General features: G+C 40.7%; 1 non-coding gene across 1 annotated transcript; it reads left to right on the top strand.

The window, feature by feature from the left end:
• The first annotated feature begins 2,697 nt into the window (after nt 1-2,697).
• Nucleotides 2,698-2,816, top strand: LOC133372149 (5S ribosomal RNA). The gene has a single exon (XR_009759461.1). It is a non-coding gene; the product is annotated as a 5S ribosomal RNA (ribosomal RNA).
• The last annotated feature ends 6,766 nt before the right edge of the window (nt 2,817-9,582 follow it).

Consider the following 9,582-nt stretch of genomic DNA (forward strand, 5'->3'; position numbering starts at 1 on the left):
TTGTATGCTCTTTTCACTAGTATGTGCAGACTTTAGTCTTGCACATACATTGTTGTACACATTCCCTGGCTGGAGAACCACACTTCAGATCTGGATAAGTGAGAATTTCGAGGAATGACTGCATTTCAGTTCTGTAATTGTTTCAGAAAGTGCAAATTAGGCAAACTCACCTTTAAATGCAAACTGAATTGAACTCCTCCCCCAACCTGATGAACAATGAGTATCTGTTTTTGTCCTTTCTAGACATTGCTTGTAGTTTGGCCATTGATATTTCAGGGGTTCCCAGATTGTGGTCTGTGGACCACCAGTGATGGGTGAGCTTCATTCAGGTGGTCCGTGGCATGTCCATGTTAAATATTCATATATATTTTAATTGTATTTCATTGCTTCTTTTATTTCTTATATTTTATTTCATTTTGAATTCTGTGGAATGCAAATTGTAATGCAATAAAATACAATGTAAGAAAAAAGGGAACAATACACATGCATTCAAAGGTCATACAACATGCAGCACAGGCCATTATAATTGCTACAACAGGCAGGAAAAATAATTAAGTGTGGCATGTCAAAATCATCAGAAGCTTTCAGAGAAGAGGGATGGATTGTTAAACCACAGTTCCTCCCACCCTAAAATGTCTGGTTCTAAGACAAAAGCGTTAAGTGACAGACACTTCTGGTATCTTCTGCCTTTTTCAAATAAGAGATTTTACAGGTCAGTCCTTACTCCCACTGAGTCCAGTGGGCATTACTCGTAGGTAAACAGCACTGAAGAGCCTTAGCTGGAGCAGCGAGTCGTTTTAGCAACTTTGCCATGCCAGCTCATTTCCCCACCAGCCTTGCGGCTGTCGCTTTGAAATGCAATTGTCGACATTGACACAGTTGGGCAGGTCAGCGTCAGCAGGGAACGGCTGGGTGAGGAAGCCACACCTGAATGAAACAGGGGGAAAGGGAACATGTCACGGGGAATGAAACTGAAACAAGCCTGTTACTGGAGGTATTTCCATCTGCTGTAACATCAACAGGTTCATTTAATCTATATTTTATATGTCTAAAAGAGTCTTATCACAGCAGGAGTCTTGCAAACAAGCCATATTGAATGCTATTTGTTACCCAATTCCCCTGCAGGAAAGGATCCTAATGCCTTTTCAATTTAATATTGCTGGATCCTATAGGATGTGTGTGGCTATTACAACTAGAGATAGGGTGGGGAAGCTCAGGCCTGCTAGGGGGAGGGGAGAATGCAACCCTCCAGGCTTCTTTATCTGTCCCTTAGGACTCTCCCTAGACCTCACCCCCTCCTCAGCCACACCCCCTCTCCCCAGGCAATACCCATCATGAGCCATACAAAGCAAAGATTACAACCACATAGGAAGCTTCTGGTATTTCCTCTCATGCAGAGAACATATGAAGAGCCCTGAACGATCAGGTCAAAGTTCTATCTAGTCCATCATCCTGTTCTCACAGTGGCCAACCAAATGCCCATAATAGGAAGCCTACAAGCAGAAGCAGAGTTCTACTTGTGATTCCCAGGAACAGGCATTCAGAGACATACTGCCTCCAACAGTGGCTCAGTCCAGTGGTCTGTCTAGTCCAGCATCCTGTTCGCACAGTGCCCAACCAGATGCCCATTATGGGAAGCCCTTCATCAGGACCTGAGTGCAACAGTGCTCTCCCCTCCTGCAGTTTCCAGCAACTGGTATTCAGAGACATACTGCCTTCAACAGTGGAGGAAAGACATAGACTTCATGACCAGCAACTATTGATACCCTTGCCCTCTAGGAATTTCCCTTACCCAGTAATGCTAACCCAGAGCAAGGGCATGACCCTAGTATCCTGTGCAGGACATCACCATTCTTGCACTCTAGCACTGCTGTAGCTGAGTGGTAGGAAATCCTTTTCAGCCTGAGGGCCACATTCCCTTCTGAACAACCTTCCAGGAGCCAAATGCCAGTGGTGGATAGGGATGGAAAGATCTGTCAATTTCAGTTCTTTCCGTTTCCAGTTTTTCCAATCTTAAATTCGGTTCTCCGCATTTCTGCAGCAATTTGCATTTGAAAAAAAAAATCCTCATGAAAGTCCTCCAGGGTTTTAGTGAGAATTTTTCCTACTAAACACGCTTTGGTATGCCCTTTTGACCGATGCATGCATTTTTGCAAGCCATTTCTCCTAATGTAATGCATTTTATGTCATTTTCACTAATATATTCATTTTTATGCACCTTTACCGATATATACATTTTTGCAAGCATTGCTTAGTTGGAGAACCACATTGCAAAATTTGGATTAGTGTGCATTTTGAAAGATGGCTGCATTTCGGTCCTCGTGTTGTTTCGAAAAGTGCGGATTTGATAAATTCGGCTTTAAATGCAAACTGAATTGAATTTCTCACCTGTCCCTAGCAGTGGGTGAGACCAGAAGCAAAAGTGGGTGGGGCGCTAGATGGAATGTTTAACTTTGCACAGCAGGCTAGTTTCTACACACACTCCGCTCTATCCTCCATCTAGGCAAGCAAGAAGCCTATCAGAGTTGGAGCACACATTCCAGCCAGTCCAAAAGGAAGACCAGTAGGTGGAGTAGTGTGTTGTTCGAATGCCTGATCACCGTCTTCCAAAGCAGCTACTTTACTCCCAACTTAAGGATGGAAAACGGACTATCGGTGAACAGCAAAAGAGGTTTAAAGACGTTCTTCATAACTAAGGCCTATGGCCGTACTACCCTGAACACACCCGATCTCGTCTGATCTTGGATGCTAAGCAGGGTCAGGCCTGGTTAGTACTTGGATGGGAGACCGCTTGGGAATCCTGGGTGCCGTCGGCTTAGAGGAAGGCAATGGTAAACCACCTCTGGATTCCTCTTACCATGAAAACCCTATGAATACATCTAAAGAAGATTCATAGGGTCACCATCAGTCGTAATTGACTTGAACACATATAACAACAAAAGATAACCTAAAAAAATATTAACATGAACATCAAGAACTGGGAAGCTGGAATGAGCTTCTCAGTTGGAGGTTGGCTATTATCAAAGGTGCTATTGAAGAAGCACGAGTACAGGGTGAAAGGGGCAAACGAGCTAAGCGGAAGGCACATCAAGCAAATCCTCATCATGACCATCTTCTATCTGGAAACCTATGTCCTCACTGTGGGAGGCTGTGTGGATCCAGAATTGGCCTCCACAGTCACTTACGGACCCACTGTTAAAGACCTTACCCTGGAAGACAATCTTACTCGGCCACAAGTGATTGCCATAGTAGTGTGGGGAGAGTCCCGAGGGCCAGACAGAGAAGTTTGGAGAGTTGTATTTCACCCTTTGGTCTGAGGTTCCCCACTCCTGAGCTAAGAGAACATACTTGCACAATCTCCCCCTGCTCTTCGCATTTGTTTGCTGGGTCCTATTCCACAATGGGATGGAAGATGTTGTAAATAAACGTGAAAGCCTCAAGAGAGGCTGTTGCAATTATAGCTGCTTATTCCATGTGGACATCAAGAGCTTTTTAAGAGCCAAAGTGAAGAAGAAAAAAGAGAGATGCTTTACTTTGGAATCTAAATTTGCACACGGCACATAAGTCTTATGAAAAGGACGGATACAGTAAGAAGCAGAAAGCTCCTAACTCCAAGGCAACAGACACGCTTCCCCCCAACACACACACATGCATATAAGGTCAAGAGGCTCTAGGGAGACCTTGTTAGAAACTTTACATTTTAATAATAATATTAGCATTGTGTGTTAACTATATATGCAAGACAAACACGGTTCTACAAGGACATTGGGCAGCTACTTTGCTCAGAAACAAACATAGAAAGAAAAGAATGTATTTCCTTTGGTAACAAAATAACTTGTTCACCTCCATACATATTCATTCCCTATTCACAATGGGGCACGGCTTTGAGAGAAGTCAAAAACAACCTTCTGTACGCATCGTAGAACAGGCCTGATTCCTGGCAGTGGAAATTACATGTTGATTTTATAATCAGTGTGGTACGCAGTAGAGGCTGATCCATGAGGGCAAATGGGGCACTGCCCCACCAGCCTCAGTCTGCCTTTGGCCTTCCGCACCTGCCTCCCCTTCCTATGGAACAACTAGTGTAAGGGGTCGAAAGTGTCTGTCAGCTTCCTCCTCCATAATCTCAATGCCACTCTTGTAGAACTTGGCAGAGAGGAGGAAGAGTAGGACAAAGCTAGAATGAGTTGGCTCTACCTGTCATTGGCTCTGGTGCCACCTACTGTTGGCCTCCCTGCATTCTGCCCTACAAGTCCCAATAGGCACCTCTGGTTGTAAGGCCAGGATAAGAAATCTGTGGTCCTCCAGATGTTGCTGGACTCCAACTCCCATCGTTTCCAGTCAGCATGGTCAGGGATGAAAGGATGAATAGTCCAACAATAGCTGGAGAGCTATAGGTTCCTGATCTCTGCTGTAAGGTGCTTAGGGAACGCATGGGGCAGGTGGAGGTGACAAGACAGAATATCTCTCAAGAATCAACTTCTTCCATATGAGCCTGCCAAACAACTTCACTCTTGTGAGACCCTATTTAGGCTCTCCGCCACCATTATCGAAGATTTGGCAGGTGAGTTATCTGAGTATCTGAGACGAGGCTTTTTCAGATTTGGCACCTAAGATACGGAACAGCCTCCCAAGGGAGATCTGGCTGGCCTCAGTATGACTCATTATTAGGCCAGTGAAGACAATTCTATTCCATCAAACCTTTGGACAGTGCCACCACTGTGTTTTTTTTTAATAATGTGATTGCCTTTTTCTCTCTTTTTTTAGACAGCTTCTGTTCTTATTTTATTGATTGATTGAGTAATTGATTGATTACCTGCCTTATTTCTATTGTACGTCACCTTATATATTTTATGGAAGGTGGGGTATTAATTCTGAAAACAAACGAATAAATGGCCAGTGAAGTTATTCTGAGTCAGGTTCAGAAACTAGCGCTGGGTTCTCTTGTAAACATCCTTCATATGAGAGATATGCTTCTAAAGACCCAGCAGTCTTCTTCTGTGGCTCCCACAGGTTACTGGGCACTGATGTGCTAATACACAGGATGTCCCTCTTTCCAGGAGCCAGGATTATGAACAGAGAGGAAAAATGCAGTAAATGCACTTCTCTGAATTTTGCAGTGCAGTTCTCCAGCCAAGTCACATGCACAAAAATGCATATTCCAGGGTAAAATATGCACATAAATGCATATATTAATAAAAATGACATTGGAAAATGCATTACATTTAGGAAATTGCATTGCAGAAATGTGTACATTAGGTAAAATTGTGCAGAAAAAATGTGTATATTTGCAGTAAAATGCTAATGAATTTTCATGAGGACTTTTAAAAAAACAAACTGAGGTGGAAGCCTAGAGAAATTTATTAAGATTGGGAAGATGCAAAACTGAAAGAAATTGAAATTGACAAATTGGCCCATTTGAGAGTCCCTGTAACTGCAGGTCACTCCTGGTAAGGAAATAGGAATGGGTGGGAAATTATTGATCTATCTAATCTATCTATTATTTTATTTATATCCCGCCCTTCCTCCAAATAGGAACCCAGGGAGGCAATGTTTCCCTCCTATATGTGATTTTATTATAGTTGTTGCTGCTGCTGCTGTTGCTGCTGCTGTTGCTGTTGCTGTTGTTGTTGTTGTTATAAATTGGGGTATGGGGTGTTGTGTTAGTTGTTGGGAAGGAAAATGTTACATGCTGTAAATAAACACTAGGAATGGGAAGCTCTCTCTCTCTCGCTTGCTCTGTGTGTGTGTGTGTGTGTGTGTGTGTGTGTGTGTAATGTAGAATCATCAACAAAGCAAAGCAATGTTCTGATTCAGTATAAGGCAGATTCCTATGTTCCTGTTTGCACACTTTTGCATTTTTAGTGTCAAAACCCCCCACCCTTTCTTAAGGATCCCCTCAATGCCTATCATTCTGCAATTACCTGCCATACTCAATTCCAGGTATTCTAACTCAGACTAACATTGGATAGGGTTTTTAAATAAATTAAGAGTTGCAGTTATGTTTTGGAGCATAGATTTCTGTCTCACCAAAATGGCTGATTTTGACCTGATCACAACAGGAGAATGCTCAAGACAGTCCTACTTTAAAATAACAACTGCAACCTGTGCAGGTCCCTGTGGTATGCAAGCTCTCTGTTCGCCCCTCCTTCCACTTCAACCGACAGTCTCTAAACAAACTCATACCTCCTTGTCTAGCAAGTTATGAATTATCTTATCAGAAACTTCAAAATAAATGAAGAAGAAAAAATGACTGAATATTTAAACATGCTGCAACTTCATCCCAAGACAGATCATTCTGGACCAAAATTCTTTTTTTCTCTCCTGGATATCTACTATTGCTATAAACTTCTAGTTTATCATATAACATTACAATTTATGGTATTACCAGCTTGTGTGCAGACTATAAACTCTTTGTCAATGCCACTGCAAAGACTTTATAGGCCGTAAATAACAGAGGAGTGGTAGTATGTATCCTTCGTATTTTGCCCTACACATCCAGTATATTGGACTTTAAACATGTCAAAAGGCTACCTTGTTTTACATATAATAAAGGTTACAATCAGATTTCTTTAAAATGGAGAAAATCCTGATGCACTTATTTTTACACAAGATCTTATTTATTTATTTATTTATTTATTAAAATGCATCAGATCACATGGAAGCAGCTGCTGCTGTTTAGAAAGATGTGGAAAAATATTTTTTCATCAGGTCTTATTTATCACATCACTAATTTATGGCAGAGAGCAAGAAAGAAAGCTTTAGTCTCCAAACCAAAATAATCAGAGTGGAAGGTTTTAACCTCATAAAATTGCTGAAGCAATCCATTCACTTTAACATTCCTCAAACCGTAAGACTATGGTTTTAGGGATCCTGAAATGGCTGTTGTTGTTGTTGTTGTTGTTGTTTTGAAGCTAGCTGTAGATGACATGTTTAAGATTGGTACAATGGTAGAAGTAGTTTTGAAACTGTCGTGAATTCCTTAAAATAATATTGGGCTGTATTGAACATCAGTCATATTCACAGTTGGCCAACTGACATTAATGAACATGTTCAAGTTAGGTCCATTGATTTCAATGGGTCTACTCTGTATAGAACTTAATTGGGATACAATCCATCCATTTTCCTATCCATAGGGCCTAAGAGAAAGAAAAATAGTTCCACAAGTTACTTGTTATTCATATATTTATTAAAATAGTTTATATACCACCTTTCATCCAGAAGTTACCTAGATGGTGTACAATATAATTATATGTATGTATTTACACCCCGCCTTTCCTCAGAGGAGCACAAGGTGGTATACCTGGCCCTCCCGCTCTCCATGTTATTCTCAAAGAAACCTCATGAGGTTGGTTAGGCTGAGAGTTGGTCATTGGCCCAAGGTCACCCAGTGAGCTTCATGGCTGAGTGGGGATTTGAACTCTGGTCTCACAGGTCCTAGTCCAACACACTGGCTCTTAAGAGAGTGCACTAAAAATCCATTCAACAATATTCAATGTAAAAAAAATTACACCTGCCATATCTAAGGAACAGCTAAAACTCATAAAAGTATCAATGGTCCAGGAAAACTTGATATAAGTAGCCAATAAATGATCAGGACTGTTGGCAACTGAGGGTGAGCATTCCATAGGGCAGGTTCCCCCACAGGGGTTTCCAGCATGGCCCAGTCTGAACTATGAACAAATTCCCTGTGGCAGTCAGGGATGGGAGAGAAATTTGATTGTGTTTGCATTTAAAGCTAAAACTATAAAGTCACACTTTCTGAAACAATATGTGAACCAAAACACAGCCATCATTTGAAGTTCACACTTATCTGAATTTTGCGATGCAGTTCTACAACCAGACAATGTTTACAAAAATGTGTGTGTCAGGGGAACGTGAGCATAAAAATGAATACGTTGGTGAAAATAACATACAAAACTACATTGGATTGGAAGAAATTGCTGGCAAAAATGTGTGCATTAGTCAAAACGGCATATAAAAATGTGTACAGCAAGAGTTCACACTGAAATGGCTGAAGAATTTTCATGAGGATTTTTTTATTTGTTTAAAAATTCACAAATTGATGCAGAAATGTGAAGAACTGAGATTAAGATTGGAGAAATGGGGAGAAACAAAACTGACAGATCCTTCCATCCCTAGTGGCAGGTGGTATTGGCTAGCACCTGTAACAACCATATGTCACTCTCCTCAGTCTTTCCATGGAAGTGACATCCCCCAGCTTCAGGTTCTGAGAAATGAATTAAATTATTATTGATTACATTACTAATTATTTATTACAATGCCACTATATTATTATTTATTGCACATCTATGTCATATATTTATTGCATCGCTTTCCACAAGAAAATGTCGCAAAGCAACTTACAGATGCCTAAAATGCAAAAAATCACTTTGAAAAACCAAATACAGAAGAAAAAATACAATAGAACAAAATTCCTAAAAGTGTTCATCCAACAATAACTATATAAAAGGCTCCTGCTGGGAGGAAGAGCGGGATATAAATCAAATAATAAATAAATAAATAAATGTTGAATCCTACCCCACCCCACAAAAAAGATTAATGCCGCGAAATAGGCTATAAATCACACCAAAGAATAATATAAGTTAATGACCTCAAAGCCTGGGGACACAGGTATGTCATAGGCTGGCATCACTGGTGATGTCAGGAGTGTTTCTCTGGGGAGAACATTTCACAACTGGAGAGCCACCACTGAAAAGCCAGTGTTGTTGCCTACGCTGCATTGCTTATACAATTCCACATGAGTTGGCATTACTCATGACTAGGGATGGGGGGAGAAATTTGATTCACATTTCAAGCTGAATGCATCAAATCTCACTTTCCAAAACAACATGAGAACTAAAACACAGTCATCCTTCCAAATCTGCACTTATTTAAATTTTGCAATGCCAACCAATGTTTACAAAAATGCACATCTTAGGGGAATGTGCATAAAAATGAATACGTCAATGAAAATAACATACAAAATGCATTATATGATAAGAAATGTCTTGCAAAAATGTGTACATTCATCAAAACTGCTTACAAAATGTCTTTATTTGGAGAAATCTACATTAAAATGCTAGAGAATTTTCATGAGGATTTTTTTTTAATCACAAATTGCTGCAGACGTGAGAAATGGAGGGAACCGAAATGGATAGATCCTTCCACCCCTACTCATCACTTTATCCACATCTGGCTCATTCGAACATCACTGTCAAGTCAACTATCAATTACAGAAGCAACTTAACCCCCATGTCTGGAGACAAACCCATATCCAAGCGAGGGCACAATGAAGTATCTCACTAGTAAATAAATACTCCATTGGAGCCCACAGAAATCTTCCAGGAATTCCAGCCAAAACGCTGTCTTATCTCCAGTTAAAGAGGGCTATTATTGCTCTCTTCCCAGGAGAAAGCAAAATGGAGCTGATTTGATTAAGAACAGATTAACCTCACTAACACAGCTACCCTGGGCTTTACACCTGTCACTTTAGCATGACAATTTGTATTTATTCAAAAAGCCACCAGACAGTAAATTAAACATTGCCCTAATTAGAAAAATGTCATAAGTTACAGGAGG

The sequence above is a fragment of the Rhineura floridana genome, chromosome 17 (assembly GCF_030035675.1).
Source record: "Rhineura floridana isolate rRhiFlo1 chromosome 17, rRhiFlo1.hap2, whole genome shotgun sequence".
Classification (NCBI taxonomy): Eukaryota; Metazoa; Chordata; class Lepidosauria; order Squamata; family Rhineuridae; genus Rhineura; species Rhineura floridana.